The 18,643-nt window shown below is 42.9% G+C and overlaps 1 protein-coding gene across 1 annotated transcript in view; it reads right to left on the bottom strand.

Annotated features, from left to right (window-relative positions):
* The window catches only part of CDH13 (cadherin 13), a gene marked incomplete at its 5' end in the record, with an annotated part of 1,173,335 nt that overhangs the window by 674,588 nt on the left and 480,104 nt on the right, over window positions 1-18,643 (bottom strand).

The raw sequence follows: 18,643 nt of genomic DNA, 5'->3' as shown, positions 1-18,643 counted from the left end.
CCTGTGGGAGGCCAAGGTGGGTGGATAACCTGAGGTTGGGAGTTTGAGACCAGCCTGACCAACATGGAGAAACCTGGTCTCTACTAAAAATACAAAATTAGCCGGGCGTGGTGGTGCATGCCCGTAATCCCAGCTATTCAGGAGGCTGAGGCAGGAAAATCGTTTGAACCCAGGAGTCGGAGGTTGCAGTGAGCTGAGATTGTGCCATTGCACTCCAGCCTGGGCAACAAGAGTGAAACTCAGTCTCAAAAACAGAAAAAAAAAGAAAATGTGGGATATATATATATATATATATATATATATATATATATATATATATATATCTATAAAGATATATACACACACACACATACTCATACACAGACACACACATGCCATAAAATACTACTCAAACCTAAAAAAAAGAATAAAATCATGTCTTTTGCAGCAACATGGATGAAGCCGGAAGACATTATCCAAAGGATATAACTCAAACAGAAAAATGCCGCATATTTTCACTTTTTAGTGGGAACTCAACAATGGGTACTTGTGAACATACAGCGTGGAATAAGAGACACTGGGGACTTCAGAAGGTGGGAGGGTGGGAGGAGGGTGAGAGCTGAAAAATTACCTGTTGGGTACAACGTTCACTCTTTGGGTGATGGGTTCACTAAAAGGCCACACTTCCCACTACACAAGGTGTGCATGTAAGAAGCCTGCACTTGTACCCCTTGAATATTTTTTTTAGATACTCTTCCAATAATAGGTAATTTTTCTCTAGGGTAATGGATAGGCATTTTCAAAATGGTTATACTTTGTAAGAGTCTTCAAAAAAATTTAAAAAATGAAAAATAAAAAGCAACTCTCTTCATGAGCCACTGCAAGGTCCTTACATTCACAAATGAATAGGAATAAAGGGACAATCACAAAGTCCCAAACTATGTTAAGCATTATGGAGGCTTGTATTCAGTGTATTGTCAAGGGAAACGTGTTATTACTAAATGATTAGTGGGGAAACTGTTGGAATGCACTCCCAAGTTCAATTATTGGAGTGACACTGTCAGGGTGTTTGCTCTATGTGTAACTCATATTTTTAATTAAATGTGTTCCAAATGAAAACTTTGTATCATTTTAAAGAAAACATTAGTATCACTTTACATAAAAAGAAGAAAAACATAAAAATAAACATGCTGGAGACCTAATGACACTATTAAATTTGAGCTAGAAACTTTTGCCTATGGAAAACTCTTCATTTTACAGGTAAAAAGGGGCCAGAGCGGTGTTAAAGGTGTGTTAGCACCAAGCTGAGACTTCCTCTTTGATCTGATCAGAGGACTGAAAGATAATTGAAAAAGAATATCATTTCCAATATGCAACCTGATCTTATTAAATGCCACATACTAATTAAAATTGTCTTCTGCATCATCAGAAGTAAGCACCTCAAACCTAACAACAGGTTCCTATCAAAATCATGTGATAAATGATAGTTTCATTCCATCTTTGGCCCCAAGGACCCATAAAAGTGTGCGTGTGTGTGTGTGTGTGTGTTTGTGTGTGATAGTTTTAAAGGAAAATTTATGTAATAAAATTCAAACAGGAAACAAGATAAGCTAAGGCTCTGAAAGCATCTATAAACAGCCATTCCCTTGATTTGGGTGGGAGTATAAATTCATAGCACCCTTGTAAAAAGCAATCAGGCAATATTTATTTATCGAGAGCTTTATGAATGTACATATCCCTTCACTCAGTAATTTTACTCCTAGGAACCCATCCAAATGTTACATTCAAAAGAAGAATAAAACTGTATGAAGGAAGACGTTTAGTGAGACATGATTTATAAGGAGCAAAAATGAAAAACATCCTAAATGTTCCAAAGCAGGGACAAAGTTACATTTGGGTTTGTTAGTAGGAGATACTCCTAGGCCATGACCAATAAGGCAATTGTGAAGACCATGTTCCAACCACTATCATCATCACTCCATTGCCCTCACCATCACTACCCTAAACTACTATAATAATGATATAGCAGGCAGGTGCTGGCCAATGTGCTGGGCACTTGGCATGAGTCCCCTCTAATACTTCCAACAGACCTCCCAAGTAAATCTTATCCCTCCTTAATCAGTAAAGAAAGTTCAGAGAGGTTGCATGCAAACTGCTCCAATTTACCTAGCTAGCAGAGAGAATACTTAAGACAAGCTATGTAGGAAAATATAGAATATCATATTCAACGCATTCTATTTTGTATACACTATACTGATCACAGAAGAATATTAAAATCTCAATGAAAGAGACTAAGTAAGAGACACCTTAGTCTCTAGGAAGTGAAAAGGACTCAATATGCAGGCAAAGAAAACTAGATTCTGTATAAGACAGAAGAAAAAGCAAGAATAATATAACAAACAAACAAAAAAGCCAACTACCCAAAACGAACCCAACCCTAAACAAAGAAACAGCATGGGCCAGGCGCAGTGGCTCACGCCTGTAATCCCAGCACTTTGGGAGGCCGAGGCGGGAGGATCACGAGGTCAGGAGTTCGAGACCAGCCTGACCAACAAGGTGAAACCCCGTCTCTACTAAAAATACAAAAATTAGCCAGTTGTGGTGGCATGCACCTGTAATTCCAGCTACTCGGGAGGATGAGGCAGGAGAATCACTTGAACCCGGGAGATGGAAGTTGCAGTGAGCTGAGATCACGCCACTGTATTCCAGCCTGGATGACACAGTGAGACTCCATTTCAAAAAAAAAAAAAGAAGGAAAATTAGAGTGCGTTGTATTTACACAAAACTGATATTTAACATCTATGAAGATTCTGTTGGTTTATTAAGGGTGGCAAAAATATGAAATATGTAAAATATATTTGTAATATCTGAATGTCATTCATTATTAAAAAAATATCTTGAGCCTCAGATGAGAGCATGGTCTAGGGAAACACTTTAAAAAGACATAAAGTTTGTGCAGATGTAAAGGACTGGTGAATGGGCTTCATCCTAGAGCAAACACAGGCCTCAGTTCATGATGACAATATATGTCTAAATGTGTCCAAAGTAATGACAAAGCACACTGTGTCATCAATAATGAACCTTGCATAGAGTGTCATGAAGTGCTTGCTTGTGTTTTCATACCCCCAAATGGGTGATATTTCTGTCCTCACAGGTGTCCAGAGTGGTCAGGTCCCTGAGTCCCATCCCCATCCTACCTCTGGTGTCCTCCCAGCTCACCAGCTAATCAACTCCACAGCTGCCCATCCATTTCCTTGATTATTACAGGGCATCCCAGAAGTATGGCAATTGGCAAAATTGTGTTAATCCGTGGATCTAAAGTGCCCAAGAAAAGGAGCAGGAGGCTCTGATTCTGGAAAAACAGTACCTGGAAGGGACAGGGTGGGGGGCTGCTGGAGGTATTGATTGTAGAGAAGCCGCCATATGCATGTCGACTCTCTGGGCCCATCACGGCGGGCATCTTAAAGGAATGACTGAAGTCAGGACATCCTGCTTCTTCTGATGCTTAACTTTTTGTCTTACATTAGGAGAAACTTCAGTGAATATTTATCCATGGCTCTGTGTTTCTGGGCCTGTCGCTCTGCTTCTATCTTTGCCTGTGATTTGGGTGTATATCTATAACTATGTGTTTGTGGCCAAGTGTCTACTTCTATATTTGTGGCTGCACCCACCTTTGATTGAGTCTGTGATAATGAGTTTGTGTGTTCTGCCATATGTTTCTGTATGACTGGGACCGTGTAAGAACCATCACACCTGATTTGACTGACATCCATATACCCTGCTTCGGGACAACTCTCTCTCTCTGTGGGTGTGTGTGTGTGTGTGTATTTGCATCTGTCATTTCATGCATGAAGCCTGTGAGGTTGCCAATCCATGGCCAGAAACTCAGAGAAGGACAACACAAAAATGGTGGTGATAAAAATAATGTAATCAATTCAAAAGACAGTTCTAAAAGGCAGAAGAGCAGTGTATGGGAAAGAACTGAAGATCAGGGTGAAGGAGGGGTGTATTAAGATCTCTTGACTTCTGGTGTTGCCATTACCAAGTGAGCAAAGATTTTTAAAAAAGCATTTTGGGGTACAAGTGCTAGAGTAGACCTGTTGACGTTGAGGAGCCTGTTGCACGTGAAGCAGAGATTTCTAGGGGACATGAGGAATTGCATTCAGGAGGGAGACAAATGTCACAATGACTCATATATAAGAGTAGCTGCAAGAGATGGAGACAATGGCACAACCCAGATCATGGGAAGAGGGAAAAGGGAGGAACGCAACCATTTGGTGAGTTTCTAAAAGGTCAGCAAAGGCCACAGAAAATTTAGTCAGCAAAAGAAGAAAAACCAGAAGGACAGAGAGGAGAATTCCAAAAAGGAACAGTGCACAGCCACATTACACGAGGCAGAGGTCTCCTCCAACATCATGGAGGCTGCCAGGAGGCTGCCGGGCTTGACCACGAACAGATGACAGCTGAATTTATAAAGAGAAGCTTTTGGTGTGTGCTAGGCGATTACATGAACAGTCAGAACTTTGGCGTAGAAGAAAAGGAGAGCTATGGAAAGAAGTTCTTCAGTTGAATGGGAGACAAAGAATGGGGCTGACCTTGAGGAAGAAGGGGTCAGAGGAAAGAAAACACAGTGGTGAATGAATGAAGATGCAAGAGAGCAGAGGAGATGCCCACAGGAGGTGTGAGAGGAGAGAATCAGCGGCTACATCAGCCTCAGAGAGGAGGCCCAATACTGCTCCCGTCGAGGCAGGACACAGAGGTGTTGAAGGAAATTTTCTCATCTGTAAAGGAGGATAATGTGCCTGTCCTCTAGGTTATCAGAATGAAATGAGAAACTGCATGTGAAAGTGGTCTGCACTCTCTAAAGCAGCGCAGAAATGGCAGAAAAGTGAAGGATGAGTCTTATTAACACCAGGACGGAGGAAGTGAGAAAATGAGGGTGAGCCACTCAGTCTGTATCAGGAGTGAGTAATTCGGCTGTGGGTGGCCTAAGGCCAGATCTGAAACACAGACACATATAGACACGCAGCCCCTTCCAGCTTTCCAGATTCACTAGACGCCTGCAGATGTCAAATGTTCTCTGTGACATCAAATGCACACACTTATGCACATGTGGGTTTACACACACACCAGAATCCATCTGATAGACACACATACACACACACTCATGAACAGATGTTCATGCAACAGACATGCATCAGCTGCCTAGACCCACGGACATATGCCACACATCTTCGCACTTCCAATGTGCTGAACACAATCCCCTCAGTCACAGCAACAGACATAGGCACGCAGAGGTGTGCAGAGGAGAGTGAGGTTCTGGGGCTGCCACTGACACCAGACTGTGTGTGTCTTGTGGGATTCCCCCCACAGCAGTCTCTGGACAGTGATCCACAGCATCTTTAGCCTGGGTCATCTGAGGCCTGCGGCAGCCTCATCCAGCCTTGCTTCCATCAAAGGGGCAGTGCTGTGTCTTCAGGGAGCCTCACGCATGCTGGATTCTATTAGAGTAGGATTGTCATCCCTACACAGAGATCTCTGGTTTCACACAGCTAAGCGGGGTCTTCATCTTCCTGTCTTAGGGCATTTGAGGTTAAAACCTCATTTGCTTTCCTCCTGGTTTCCCAATCTCAGGGGAAATTGAAAGTGCATTAAAAGCAAGTATCATGCTATCTGGAAGCACCACATCACTCAGCCCCAAAGAACATGTATCAGAAATAAAGGGGAGACTCCTGAAACAGTGAGGGGCAGGGGAGGGGTTGAGGGTGCAGGCTAAGAGAAACAGGAAGGCAGAAAGAAAAAAAGAACGTGAGAAGGAGCGAGAGAGTAGATTCATATTAACTAAATCATTCATTCATTCTTTCATTCATTTCTTCAAAACATATCACTCAAGCCCTTTCTCTCTGCCAGGTATAATTCTAGGCATCTGGGATGGTGCACTGCCTAAAAGAAGCAAGTGCCCTCATGAAGCTTCTATTCTAGAGAGAGGGGGCAAACCACAGAAAGAGAAAGAGAAGAACACATATGGCTCAAGAGAAAAGAAGATCAGCAGGGAAGAGGGCTGGAAGTGCTCAGGGGGAGAGGGTGCTGATGTTTTAGACAGGGAGGCAAGAAGGGGTCCACCGAGGAGACGGCAGTGGAAGATGGAGGAAGAATGGGCCAAGTGGGCAGGAGGAAGAGGCACTGCCAGCAGCAGGAGCCTACCGGCCATGGCGGAGCTTCAGTGTGGCAGCTGCTGGCCTGGGCAAGGTGAGCACTGTGAGGGGAAGGAGACAGTCAGGGTCTGGTGAGGGGAAGTCAGACCCTGGAGAGGCACACAGGCCGTGGAGAGGGCCCTGGCTTTCACTCCGCATGAGGAGTGAGCCCTGGAAGGGTTTTGAGCTGAGGAGTCCAGTTGCCATAAAAAAGATCATAGCTGCTTTGTGGAGAATAGACTCAAAGAGATAAAAGTAAATAAATTAGCTGGATTTCCTCCTTCTTCCAGGTCTGTCCTAAGATAACAAGCTACATTCATTGTAGCTCAGTGCTCATCGTCCTACGATGATTTGCCTGTCCTCTAGGTTATCAGAACGAAATGAGAAGCTGCACGTGGAAGTGGTCTGCACTCTCTAAAGAACCTACATCGTCCTGCAATGAACACTCAGGCTCCTCCCACAATGCAAATCTGAGCATTTGATTTGTGGAAAGGGAGAGTTGGAGTCAAATTCTCTGGCTGGAGCCCTTGTCCCCGGCAGTATTTTAAAAGTATTATTGAGGTATAATTTATGTACCATGAAATTCACCTGTTTTAAGTGTGTAACACAATGATTATTAGGAAAGTTACAGAGTTGTGCAATCCCCACCACATCTAATTTTAGAACATTTCCATCACCCTTAAATGAAACCTCATGCCCATTAGCAGTCATTCCCGCTTTACCACAGCCACTGGCAACCACAAGTCTACTTTCTGGCTGTATATGTTTGTCTTTTCTGGACATTTCATGAAAAGAAACCATGCGATATGTCCCACAGTATTTCCATGAACTTCACCTTCTTTCATTGTTGATGTGAAGACTAAACAGAAGGGGCTGCAGCGCCATCCAGTGACTGGTCAAGGGTGTGTCAAGGTCAGCCCCCTGGCTTCCAGGTGGGACCATGCTCAGGAGACATCCCAGCCCGTATCCCTGCTGCCCAGGAAGGCTGAGGCCTCCAGGTACCTGCAGTTAGCAACTCCTCCATCAGCCTCCTTCCCCGCCCCATCTCCCTGACCTCCCTCCCCACCAGCTGTGGATGTTGAGAACCCCTCCCCAGTTGCGTGGTCTGTTTCCCGGGATCCAACCTCTGACACCTGCCAAAGCATGGTGCTCAATGTCGAGACCAAATGGGGAAGGTGTTCCAAAAGCGAAGAAGTGCTCACTTTTGTTATGTCTGCCAGACTGGCATTCTACAGCTGGGACCGCACTCCAAGTTTTTCTGTCCCTGCCCCTTTCTGTCACACCCAGCCAAGGGCATAAAAGCCTTCCTTAACAGCCAACTGGAGGAAGCGGTGAGATTTGAGAAGAATGATCCTACTTCCTGCACACCTGAACACAAGGCCAGACGCAGCTTGACCCGGGCTGGCCACCTGTTGGAGGATCTCCTATATATGCCGACATTCAAACAGGCAAAGAGTGTCCAGATAATTCGCATGTCCTCATTCCCTCTTTCTGCCCTCCTGGACCCTGGCTTTGCATAACAGAATAAGTGATAAATAGTGAAAACCTTATAAACAAACCACAGGCCTCTATCATCTTTGTTCCCTCTCCTACTTTCATAACTTCTGGGCAAACTTGTTTGCTAAGAGGAGATATTTTTAGCAAGGCAAAGCATTGCAGAAGCTGAAATACGTCTTCCTGGCAGGCAGAGAGTTAAGGGAGAACAGTGAAAGGTGAGACTCATGCAGTCAACCCAGCCCAATTATGGACAGTCTTGTAAGTCAAGGTAAGAAGATTGGATTTGCTTCCAAGGCAATAGGGAGCCTTTGCAGGCTTCATGCAAAGATGTGATGCTTTGGGTTTGAGTTCAAGGACCTGAGGGTTATTCCTTTGGAGAGTTTGAAGCTTATATTCTAGACACAAGATGACATAACCTGGTTCCTTCTAACCTTTATAACCCTAACATTTGCCTGGGGTCCTAGTCCTGGATTCACCAAGTCTGCCATAGAAAATACTGCCATTTATTGAGTATTTATTACATGCCAGGAACAGTGCTAAACATATTGTACTATTGTTTCACTTAATCCATTCAATGACTTGCTGGCAGAACCACCATGGCTGTTTTCCTGAAGTCAAACGATGTAAGAGACTCATCCCAAGTCATTCAGCTCTTTGGCCTCTGTAACTCCAGAACCATCTGCTCTAAAAATAGTTTGCTATAAACCTCTCCAGGGTTGCTGCTAGAGACTACATTTTCAAGGAGGTCCGTGCTTGGCTGGAGAGGTCCTTTGATCCGTTTACTCAGATGTAACTAGATAATCACAGCTTTAACATTTTCCCAGAGAGAACAAATCTCCAGCCCCTGGCTAAAAGGAGCTACCTATACTGCAGGGGGACAGCTTAATTGTCTGCAAATTTTTGCAAATGAATGGAACTGCAGAAGCCAATCTCCAATTTATTTTGTTCTTGCAGGTGATCTCATTGTGCTACAAAGTTGCTAGGAGGACAGTTCTGTGCTACTCAATTCACATTTTATATGCAATCAAACACATGGTTCAGCCAGCTTTGCAGTACCTGGGGCTACATTTAAAGTTTGCTTCATTGCCTCCTGGGGCTGAAGTTTGCCTACTTAAGGAAGAAAAACCCAACAAATAGCCAACTTTCTGCAGCAAATTTAAAATGTTGGAGAGGCAAGATACAAGCTTACTAAATTTCCATGTATCTATTTTCCCAATATTCTAGACGCCAAATATCAGCAAAACTAAGTCACCCACTGCAGATTTACTGTATAGAATTATGCTGACAATAAAATGTGGTGATATAGAAATTATCTGTTGTTAGTTCTTCATATCATCTCATGGCAGGGGGTGTGAGGGAACTCATTTTAAAGGGTCAGAGAAGATGACGGTTGGTGGATTCATAGGATGGCATCAAGCCAGTATGCTGTTGTAAACTACACCACTCAGTGCTTATCAAGGGACCCCATACAACCAGGAGAAATGGGTGCAAGCCATTGTTGCCTTGAGTCTTCATGCATGCATCCTTTTCAGTAGGGACCACCAGCAACATCAGAAACAACATTTCCAGTAATAAAAGTCATACATCAGAGGCGTTGGGGATAGCCAATCTCAAAATTAAAATAAAAAATGCATAGAAGGTCCAATAACCAATCATCTGAATCACCATCTAGGAATCATTACATTACATTCCTAATGTAATGAATATCTCAGTAATTTCCATTGGTACATATGCTTCGGGTAGAAAAGAAATTGTTTTGCCCAAATAAGGGAGTGGAGAACAGAAGTAACAGGTTTCATCAGGGGAGTCTGAAATTGGAGGATTAACTCCAGATGTTCTCCTTCAGCAGCCAGCGAGATCTTTTAAAAACATTCTTCTCCCCCTCATTAAGCCTACAGGGTATATAGGCTTTCCCTTGCCAAAGGATGAAGCCTCTGGATTTGCTAAGGCCAGGACGATCCAGCAGGCTTGGCTCCTGATGACGACTCTGACCTCAAGTGGTATCACTGTCCTCCTGGCTCTGCTTCTCAGCTGCACGCACCCTGTTTAGATCCTCCGATTGCAGGTGCTTGTCTGAGGACTTCTCACCTTGTGACTTCCCTTCTCGTCCCTCCCCTCTTTTGCCTGGTTAACCCCCCACCCATCCTTCTACTCTCCGCTCAAGCACCACTTCTAGGCTTCCTCGGTCTCTTCTGCTATGAGGATTGGCTGCACTTTGCCTTTTTCCCCTAGAGCCCTGTCTCAGCTTCTGATCACACATTCATTCAGTGCCAGTGTGTCATCAGTGGCAGTCTTCCATGCAAGGCTCCCAGCTCCATAAGGGCAGACTCTACATTTTCCTGGTCTGCTGCTACGCCCCCTGGTGCCTAGCACAAGACAGGCATAGAGCAGGTGTCTAAAAAGCACTTAAAATATTACCAGATAAAGCAATTATGAAATAAATATAGAGTTATTGTAAGAATTTGAGTAATCCAGGTAACGGAGTTATCACAGTAGCTGGCACAGAGTATTTGCTCCACGATTGTGTCTAATAAATAAATGAGTAGGATGTCGGTGATTTCGCTTTGATTTTGTCTTTAATAGAGAAATCTTCTCACTAATAAGAGTAAAACTGCCACTCTCAGTTGGATTCTTTTATCCTGGGGTGCTCAATGCTTTGTGAAGTAACCAAATCTATAGAAAATTTTTAGAAAATTCTCCCTTTGGTTAAACCAAAATCTACCACGGGGGTCTTGGTTTTATTTTCTGGAGTTGCATGGAAGTCCTCCCTTTTTCATTCGATAGCATCAGCTGCCTGAGGTCAATCTGGTGTTGGTTCACGCTCCCTGCTTTTGCGTTCCTTGTAACTTCTGCCATCCAAACACCACCAGTTGCCAGAATCATGTGCACCAGACGTGAGTTCCACATGTCTTCCTCCTTTATAAGTGCTGTAATTTATAAGCTGGTCTTAAAGTTCCTCCTCAAATATCCTGAAATTATCCTAATAGCCAAATATATTGACTATAAAGTTGAGAAATATCTTTAAAAAATAAAGTGCACAGTGCTCACGAAGGTTTGGTAAATAGATACATTGATGCTAAAGAAAAAGGTACAGATATTTTACTGAAAAACAATGTAACTATGTTTGATAGCCTTTAAAGTGTTCATGCTTTTTGACTAAGTAATTTAACTTCTAGGAACACAGTGCAGATAAATAATCAAAATATACACACATAATACACTCAGACAGGTATTTACTATAATATTATAGAGAAATTAACAAAAAGGAAGTAACCACATTACCCATAAAGACAAAGAGATAAAGGGTTAATTACACCTCCTTTTTGGCTATTTCTTCTAACTCCTAACCCACAAACACCTAAAAACACATTAAGCCCTCCAAATAGAAAAATACCACCTGTGTATAAACATACCACATAGAAACACAAATTTCTAATCACCAAGAATTTCATTTCTGTTTTTCTCTCTGTCTTTCTGTGTCTCTATCTCTGTCTCCCTTTCCAATCCTGTTTGCTTGCTTTAGGATAGATGGAGCCTGGATCTCTGAATGTCTTCACACAGTGCAGTTCCCTGCCAACAGGATTGGTTTGTTGTTAACTGCTGGTTTGCTAGAGTAATTAGCCTGCCCTAACTGATACATAGACCAAATACACAATGGTTGCATGTGTGAATAAATGAAAGAAAAATTAATTAATGAAGACACAAAGGTATAGAAATCAAGAAGGAAACCCAGAGGGAGATAAAATGAATAAGTAAAGCAAAGCAGAGAGTTCTAAAATTACTGTTTCCAAAAATGGAACAAAGCCCTAGAACTCTGGAAACTTTTTTCTCCAAAGTTTTACTAAAATTACGTGGGTATAAGAAAATTTGTGCACATATTGATATTTAAGGAATAAGAGTTATTCACTTCCTTGATATAGTGGCTTAGATCTAAATATGTATTTAACAAGCACGAGATCCAGGAAAACAAGACTGAATGCTTCATCAGGAAGAAGTTCATATAGTTTATTTTTATTTCTCTTTCTCTTTAGGTTTTTGATATTCCATAAAATGATGAAACTATGAAATAGAGAGGAGTTGATTTTATGAATTCTTGTTGCAGCCAAGTTATGATGATCTATTGATATGATCCAGGTCTTTATGATGGCTACAGCAAGTGCTTCACTGCTTCTCATCTCAACTCCATTCTCCAATCCAATGTCTGAGTGTTCTGACCAAACATAAATGTAATTATGACACTCCCTTATGTTAAGCCATTCACATGCTCTAGTGGAGACTCTAATTGTCTTAGCATACCATGATCTGCTCTTCCGAAGAGTCAGCAATTCTCTCCCATGTGATCTATGCTGCAGCCTCACCATCGACTTGCAAATCCTCAAACACATCAGGCTTTCACTCAGGATCCTTCTTTGCTTCCTCCATTTGACAAACAAATCAACATTACTTATGCTTTAGTCTAAATGTCACCTCTCCCAGGAAGTCTTCCCTGACTCTCTACTTTAAGTGCAATCACCTTATTTTCTCTCTAGATTCTCACTGCACACGGAACATTCTTCTCTCATGGTACTATCCAATGATATTATATCAATAGAAGTTAGGGAATTTTTTACTCTACTACTCCCAAGACCACAAGCACATTGAAGGCAGATTTTATTCCTTGCCATTTCTATTTTTTTCTTTTTTTTTTTTTTTTGAGATGGAGTCTCGCTCTGTCGCCCAGGCTGGAGTGCAGTGGCACCATCTCAGCTCACTGCAAGCTCCGCCTCCCGGGTTCACGGCATTCTCCTGCCTCAGCCTCCCGAGTAGCTGGGACTACAGGTGCCCACCACCACGCCCGGCTAATTTTTTTTTTTTTTTTTTTTGCAACAACCTAATACATACATTTAGGGATTAATTTATCCAGCCAACAGATATTTATTGACCATTTTCCATGGACCAGGCATTGTGGTGGTTGCTGAGTAACAAGTAAACAGGAAAAGTCCAAGTCTAACCCGAGGTCCCAGGGTTTTAGGGGTATGCTCCAAGGTCCCAAGGTTTTGGGGTATGCACTGTGAAGAAGTAGCCACTTGTAACTGTTACACCTTGGTTTTTGTTGTTTCAAAAATTTCAGAAAGAAGCCCGACACTGGCAAAACAAAAGCTGGCTGGATCCAGAGATGTCTGAGTTGGAGATGTACTTCGGTTATCTATCTATATTACCATTCTACAAACCGCGCCCAGGGAGGAGCTTATTCACCACTGCCTATACATGAATGAGTAATGTATAGACAGTAAGTATGTAGAAGTATGTAGCAGCATGATCCGTGACTGAGCATGTGCTGCCTTTACTCCACCCCTACATACAGTGACTCAGCTCACCAGCCCAGTAAAAGCCCTGTTTTCATTTGTGTTCTGGGAGGCACCACTTCGGGAACTCTCCCCAGTGCTCTTCCTCATTGCAAGACATAAAATCCCTTGTTAAATCCTCCTTGGTTGTGGTCACTGGATTGTCACCTACCAAGTGACCAAAACCAGCTGTTGTGTGGTTAACACAAGCTACCCTGTAGCTTTTCATTTTGAAAGACAGACAAGTCAGTTAAACATCGTAAGTGCCTTTTGAGTATTTTAAAGAAGCAACAGTTGATGGAGTGATCAGAGCATGAGATCTGCAAGTTTCTGTACAGTTGGGCCATCCTGAAAACACATTTACTTAAACAGACTTTGTTTTCTGCTACTAGTTAGACTTAATCCAGCTCTATATTTGAAAAGTTGAACCTAAAAATGAAACAGCAACAGAAAATAACCCCACATAGTCTACCATTTGCTCTAAAATGTCAACTTCCCCAAGTTTGAACTGCTAGTTAAAAAATAAAACAAAAACATACGCTTTGGATGAAAATTTGCCAAACCACACTTCCAAGATGCAGTTGCCTCTGAAATATTTTATGAATCTAGCAGGAGCAATAACAACACAAATCAAGACTTGCTAGTCTCACTGGAGGTGAAAAATGTTTTAAACATGTTTAGATTATTTAGTCGGAAGCCCGTTCAACCACATGTGATGGTGATGAGAATATAATGGATACAGTTTCCTTCTATCTGCTCTGGCACTGATAAAATATTCATGTCAAATAGCTACTTGTGACCAGCTGGAGGCATCTTGCAGTGCTCTACAGATGGGCTTGTTTTTCTAATACACATATGTACTCCTGCCTCCACAGCTGTGTTAATTTAAGCATGTATTCTAGATGTGAGCGAACGTGATCCAGGTACCATGCTTTCCTCATTTGCCTGAGCTCATAAATGTCTGGCTGGCCTTTGAGACAGCCCCTGTTAGAAAACCCGCACTTGGAAAAACAATTCTTTTCAATTCAGTGGGTATTTATTAGGGGTTTGATACGTACCTTCCCCGTGGCACTGTCACCATAAATGATACATGACTATCCACAGGCACCTAAAACTCAACATGTCCTAAACTTAATTGACAATCCTGCCCTTCCCACTTACTCCTTCCAAAGCCATGGGGTTTCCTGCCTCCCTTTTCTCAGCAGTTGAGGGTTTAGGCACTCACCTTGTATGAAAGGCTTCTTTGGTTCCCACCATACTGCACCCACGAGGGGTTGCCAAGTCCTACAGATTCCACCTGCGAAAATTTCCCAGGAATCCATCCCTTCTCTCTCTATGACCACATTCCCTGCTATGATCCTCATCTTTTCCTTGCTTTACTGTAGGCCCACCTGAGGGATCTTCGTGGCTTCTGGTTTCCTTTTTGTATGTGAGTCCGCTGGATAGTAGAATCACGACAACCAGGACCTCAATACTCTCAGTCTGCACTCCCCAAGAGCAGACCCTGAGATGAGGATTTAACAGCAAGTACTTTATTGGTGGGTCATCCCAGGAAATGTGGGTAGGAGAATGAGGAAGTGAGGCAGGGAGGGGAAGGGAGCTGATGAGGGAAGCATTAACAAGCACATTCCCACTGGAGAATTCCAGGAGGCAGGGCAGAACCTGTGACTTGGAAAGGCAAGGGAGCTGGGGGATTTATAGCCCAGTTCCCATCAGTCATTTACTGAGGACTCTCCTAGGGATGGGTACACATTCTCTAGGCTTGTGATAAGGCAAAGAAATGCACAGACTGGCCTGATGTTTTCTAACTGCAAAGCCTAAGTGATACAGACAAGAGACAGCCAAGAGTCCCAAGCAAAACCCTGCCTTTGAGCCTAAAATAGCCTAAAGTCTGAAAAACCAGACTGCTGGTCCTGGATGAAGCCCACCCTTTCCTGACCAACTCTTTCTAAATAATGCCCAACTGTGCACTGGGAGGATGGGGTGGAGCCTAAGCAAGTTTATGCCCTTTGCAGTGGGGAGAAGCCTGGCCTCTCTTGTTTCTGTGGTAACCTGGGATTCAATCTGTGAGGCGGGAGACCAGCAAGCAGGACCCTCTCTCGCTTTGCTGAGAGTTATTATTCCTTTTTGTCCAATAACTTCTGTTTCTCACCCTTGTATGTGGCTGTGAGCCCAGTCTTTCCTGGTTGTTTGACAAGAACTCAGTTTTAGCTGAACTAAGGAGAAAGTTCTGCAATACAAAGATACACAGGTGGGACATGGACACAGTTGGCTTTTCCACCTAAGGGTCCTTCCTCTGTGGTCCTTTGCCGCCTCCATTGCCACAAGCATGGTGTGTAGTGGATACTTCATAACCATGGCCTTAATTACACACCTGGGGAATGAAGGAAGAGAAAGAGATAAAAAGAAAAAGAGGGGCTGGGCACGGTGGCTCATGCCTGTAATCCCAGCACTTTGGGAGGCCAAGATGGGTGGATAACGAGGTCAGGGAGTCAAGACCAGCCTGGCCAAGATGGTGAAACCCCATCTGTACTAAAAACACAAAAATTAGCTGGGTGTGGTGGCAGGCACCTGTAATCCCAGCTACTCGGGAGTCTGAGGCAGGGAATTGCTTGAATCTGGGAGGCGGAGCTTGCAGTGAGCCGAGATCATGCTAATGCACTCCAGCCTGGGCAATAGAGCAAGACTCCGTCTCAAAAAAAAAGAAGGAAAAAGAGGAACAAAGAGTCAGAAAAGAGAATGAACTACGTGACTGTAAAAAAAAAAAAAACCCACTGAAAATTCCACTCAAAAGCAAATGTCCCAGAATCAATACACAGTGAGAAAGAGAATTCAGCTGTCTCTTCACCTGTTTTCAGTTCCTCAGCCTCTCATATTGTGAATGCTCATTGCACTGAAGAGGACTCTAGTGTGTAAACACACGAGTTTCCCTATTTTTCAGATGAAAAGCTCCTAAATGCAAACTACTTCCTCTGGTGTCTAGTGGAGAAACAGAACTTGTCCTGTACTGGAAAGAAGGCTGCATTGGTCTACCTGGGAGACAGTGTGTCAATCTCCAAGGTGGATTTTTTTCTCAAAAATTTAATTCATTTATTCAACAAGTATTTATTGAGCACCTATTATGTACCAAACTATTTATATTAGTTGAGGAGAGAATCACCACCACCATCACCAACCCCAATGAACTCTTTCTCAAGATTTCCCCATAGGGGTCCCTTTTTCCTGGTTTCTCTGGCCAGAAAGTTGGAAATTCAATGGGACTCTTAGCTACCTGCCTGGCCAGCCCCCTGCAGTATGACTAGAACCCAGTCCCAAGGCAAAGTCAAAGAAGAAAAAAATAACCTAATGTAGGAAACTCTTCTCAGTGAAATCACCTCTCCAAGTTTTGACTCTCTTCAATCCACCTACCCAAATGCTTTGGTTTGCTCTTCACATTTTTCAAATGTATCTGTCTGTCTGTCTGTCTGTGGGGTGTGCATGCACTTGAGTGTGTGTCTGCCCAGAGTTTTAGCTTAGCATTCGGTAGGAGGGATGGACTATATGCTGGGCTCATACTGCCACACCAGATTATACTTTAAAAAAAAAAAAATTCATCCACATAGAATAGGTTCATCAGAGAAACTCCAAAAAATATATTAAAACACAGAAGAAAAGTAAATTTATTTAGCATCCTGTATCAGACAAACAGAATAGCCTTTTAGTGGACTTCCTTCCAGGTTGTAATATACTTTTTGCTTAAGTTGAAATAGAAGGGTGTGAGCGATTTTGTATTTTGGTTTTTGAACCTAATGATACTTCCCAAGTTTTCTTTCCTCCCATGTGACAGATTCTGTAAACATAATTTTAGTTGCTGCACAATACATCTTGTGGATGTATCAACATGTATTAAACCATTCCCTTGATATGCTTGTTTTTTTTGTTTGTTTGTTTTTTGTTTTGTTTTGAGGCGGAGTCTCGCCTTGTCGCCCAGGCTTAAGTGCAATGGCGTGATCTCGGCTCACTGCAACCTCCGCCTCCTGGATTCAAGCTATTCTCCTGCCTCAGCCTCCCAAGTAACTGGGATTACAGGCAAGTGCCACCATGCCCGGCTAATTTTTTTGTACCTTTAGTAGAGACAGGGTTTCATCATGTTGGCCAGGCTCGTCTCAAACTCCTGACCTCATGATCCACCCACCTTGGCCTCCCAAAGTGCTAGGATTACAGGTATGAGCCACGGTGCCTTGCCTGCTTGTATGTTAAGTGCTTCCAATTGTTTCTTACGATAAATAAAAGGCAAATAAAGTGACGTTGTGGGTAGAGTTTCATTTGCTTTGCTTGTTTTTCTCTAATAAGAATTCCTTAGAATAGATAAGCAAAGGTGGTATTACTGGATCAAAGGTTATGAACGTTTTAAAAGTCCTGTAACATATTGACAAATCACCCATCAGTAGAATAAAATCATCACTGGAAACAAATTTAATCTTGCAAAGGCAGGACACTGTTCCAACACATTTCTCTGATCACAACTTTTGTGGTTCCAACCACATCTGTGTTGCCCAAACATGCCACACTGTATCGTGACTTCATGCCTTCATTGTGTCGTTTCTCTAACTGGGATACCATCTTCGCTGATTCACTACTTTCTCCCTCCTGCTCTTCACTACCTGCCTGATAACACAGATACACACAGACATACACACACACGACAATGGGTGCCTGTTTTACATTATGTGTGTCATTCTTCAGTACAGGTTAGATGATGATTTGGGGGTAGTTTCTATCAACTTCTGGTTTCATCTGCCAGGTTCCACTACCATGCAAATGCAGGCTTTATTTTTTTTTAACTTTAATAAGTAGTATCTATTTAATACATGCCATCTAATATCCCATGGCAAGCTCTTTTTTCTTTTTCCCAAAGGAGTTTTTTGAGTTTCCCTCTCCTGAGGGTGGCCCCAGAGAAGAGAAAAACCTTGGGGTTTTACCTAACACCTGAGGCATTTAATCATTGGGTTGGAAGGGACACTGTTCTCCTCTCCCTGGCAGCCAAATTGCCTCATTAACTGGCAGAAGGCAGTGCTGGCTGTTGACGTGGATGGTGCAGCCACAGTGCACTCAGCCTCTACCTCACATGTGGTGGTTCCATGGGAGATGTAGATGATGGTGGATGTCACTGGATTATTCCAGGACAGACTCAGAGAAAAACAGTGTTTGACTTTGTATTAAATACAAAACCAGGGGTCTCTTTGCTTTTTCATTCTTAGGAAAACTCAGCTTCTCAGGTAGAATCTTATGGTGATCCTGGGGAAAGCAGGCCCTAAATTGAGTTTTCCAACAAGGGTGAAATCAATCCTCCTCTTAAAATAGCTAATGCATGCTTGGCTTAATATCTAGGTGATGGGTTGACTGGTGCAGCAAACTGCCATGGCACACGTTTACCTATGTAACAAACCTGCACATCCTGCGCGTGTACCCCGGAACTTAAAATTTAAAAAAAGGAATGCCAAAAGTGAGAGAGAAAAGAGAATGGCACGTTCCTTTCTCAGATAAAATGAGAGAGGGAGAAGATGCAGAGCACCGTCCTTGTATTTACGAAAAGGAAGCACTCATTGCCAGAACTTGATCGATTTGGTCCATTTTTCAGATCCTTATTTCTCCTGGTTTTATCTACAC

The sequence above is a fragment of the Pongo abelii genome, chromosome 18, assembly GCF_028885655.2.
Source record: "Pongo abelii isolate AG06213 chromosome 18, NHGRI_mPonAbe1-v2.0_pri, whole genome shotgun sequence".
Taxonomy (NCBI): domain Eukaryota; kingdom Metazoa; phylum Chordata; class Mammalia; order Primates; family Hominidae; genus Pongo; species Pongo abelii.
Note: the sequence above shows the minus strand (reverse complement) of the source record. Positions and strands in the feature narration are given on the sequence as shown.